The sequence below is a fragment of the Scylla paramamosain genome, chromosome 33 (assembly GCF_035594125.1).
Source record: "Scylla paramamosain isolate STU-SP2022 chromosome 33, ASM3559412v1, whole genome shotgun sequence".
NCBI classification, from domain to species: domain Eukaryota; kingdom Metazoa; phylum Arthropoda; class Malacostraca; order Decapoda; family Portunidae; genus Scylla; species Scylla paramamosain.
The window spans coordinates 18,309,868-18,312,367 of NC_087183.1; the positions used below are offsets into that span (position 1 = coordinate 18,309,868).

Genomic DNA, 2,500 nt, shown 5'->3' on the forward strand with positions numbered 1-2,500 from the left:
AACAATAATAATAATAATAATAATAATAATAATAATAATAATAATAATAATGAAAACTGAAATGACAATATAACCACACACACATTCTCTCTCTCTCTCTCTCTCTCTCTCTCTCTCTCTCTCTCTCTCTCTCTCTCTCTCTCTCTCTTGACCTGAGGTGACCCACGAAGCACTCAGGCTAAGAGGTCAAGGGTCAGCCTCGGCCAAACACAGTCTAACTCAATCCCGCGAGACAAGAGATCGAGATACGCGTGAATATTCCGGTAAGCGGGGAGGGATTTGCGTGCGTGTGGGAGCGGAGTGGCGGGCGGAGTATCTGAGTGGCGGAGTGGCACCAGCAGCGGCCATTCCTCGCTAAAAATACCCAAGATATACAGCAGTCTCACGAGGCACAGGTGGTGAAACAGGTGGCGGTGGTGGTGGTGGAGGAGGAGGGTCATCTGTGGTTCGCTTGGTGCCTCCGACCTCCGTCAGTGGGCCGACAGACACGAGTGGGGTGGGACGTCGCTTCCTCGATGCTCCGCGGGTTATCTCTCGCTGCCTGCCTCCTCCTGCCTGCCTGCCACCCTTCCGCTCTCGCTCGTGCCTCGCCGCGCCGCTGTCCAAGAATGCTATCAGTGACATAAAGAAGCACACTATCCTTAGCCACACTTGCTCTGCCTCCCGTAGTGACCTAGAGATAGAAAGGTTTAAAAAGACACTGAATAACAGAAGGGATAAATGTAAAGACTAAAAACTTTTGGCGCGTTTTCGAATCAGCTGTTTTACGGACGTGCCCAAGTTTGTTCTCCGCGACGCCCTGCTACACACGCCTCCCCCGCCACCCACCGAGCTTACCACTTCTTCCCCTTCTTAAGATTCTGAACACTTTGCACCAACTTCCCGCCCGCGAGGATAAAACTGCGAGGCGAGGGTCCGAGGCGGCAGGGCGGGGCGGCGCTGGCAGATCGGAGTGTGGCGGCGACGGCGACGGCGGAGGCGGCGGAGGCGGCGACGGCATGGTGGCGTGGCGGACTTGGGTGCTGGCAGCGGTCATCCTCGCCCAAGGTAATGTTCCAGGGGCGGCGCGGGCTGGGACGGGCATCATGGGGGAAAAAAAGTAGAAATTTTGAAAAGCGGGAGAAGGGTGTAAATGAAAATGACAATATTACGTGATGTGCATGATTCTTCTTGTTTGGTTCAACATGGCAGTGCTCGCGGCGCGGCGCAGGCAGTGGGGGGCATCCGGTGGGGCAGGGAAGGTGGGAATTTTGAAACGGGGCACAAGGGTATAGATGAAACTGGTATTACGTGATGTGGCTCTTAGTTTGGTTCAGTTAGGTGATGTTACAGGGCGGCACTGGCTGGGACGGACATCAAGGGAGGATGAAGGTGGGCACTTTGGAAAGAGTGGCAAGGGTATGTTGAAAATTTCTGTTATCTGCGTGATGTGGGTCGTGTTTGGTTCAGTAAGTTCACTAAGTTAATGTTTCCGGGACAGTGGGGAAAGGAAGGAGAAATTCTGCAAACAGTGAACAAGGGTATACATGAAAATGGCTGTATTATAATGTTTTTTTTTGGTTCAGCACGATAATTTTCCCTAGGTGCCATGGGGAGACGAAGATGGAAACTTTGGAAACAAGGGGCAAGGGTACAGCATGATGAAAACCACAACATTACGTATTCTTGATAATTCAGCATTGTAGTGTTCGTGGTGCGTGACGAGCTGGGGCGGGCGTCAAAGGGGTTAAAAAGATCAAAAAAGTAAAATTGTGCTGGAGTTCTGTTGTGATTCAGCAAGCCAGTGTTCGTGGGGAGTCGCTGGCTGGGACGGAAACTGGAGGGGGAAGGAATGGGAGGGCTCTGACAGGCGGGGGGCGAGGGGGGAGGACACTGGTGCATATGGAACAGTGACATCATTGCCTTTTTTTTCATTCTAGTAATGTAATCTTGAGGGTTCGCGCGCTGGGACTGACTGACTTAGGGAGATGAGGGTATAAAATTCTGAAGCACACGCCGCATCTCCACTACATTCAAAAGGCTCTATATACTCGTAGTTAAAGTGACACGGTTTTCAAGTGTGTTTTTCATGGTTCTAGCGACACACTAACAAGATTTCTACATTATGAACAGGAGAAACACTCTTGAGAACCGGCTAATCATCTCTGTGGCCTTTGAAAATCGCCGTGGAGAGAGAGAGAGAGAGAGAGAGAGAGAGAGAGAGAGAGAGAGAGTAGTGTTTATACAGGCCACAGAGTCTTAGTACTGTGTGCATCATGTTTGGGTTAGCGAGAACACGTTTCTGGCGCGGCGTGGCTGGAAGCGATCTCGTGGTGGGGGGAGAGGAAGGCTGAAGGACGGGGGAACCTTAGTAAACGAGGGTAGCGGTGGTGGTGGTGGTCAAGGGGCGGTGGTCGGGGCAAGATTTACAGCAACGTATTGAGTAGAGATGAAAATGACTATATAATTTCCAGTGCTGTTTTCCTCGCTCTGTTTCCGTTGCTAGACTGAGGCGGACATT

The 2,500-nt window shown here is 51.3% G+C and overlaps 1 protein-coding gene across 2 annotated transcripts in view; it reads left to right on the plus strand.

Moving 5' to 3' along the window:
- Positions 1 to 124: 124 nt before the first annotated feature.
- Positions 125 to 2,500, plus strand: part of LOC135089883 (uncharacterized) — a 95,403-nt gene continuing 93,027 nt past the window's right edge. For both annotated transcript variants that reach the window (XM_063986073.1, XM_063986074.1), the window contains exon 1: positions 125 to 1,047. The gene's annotated coding sequence lies outside the window, so the exon portion shown is untranslated. The remainder of the gene's footprint in view (positions 1,048 to 2,500) is intronic.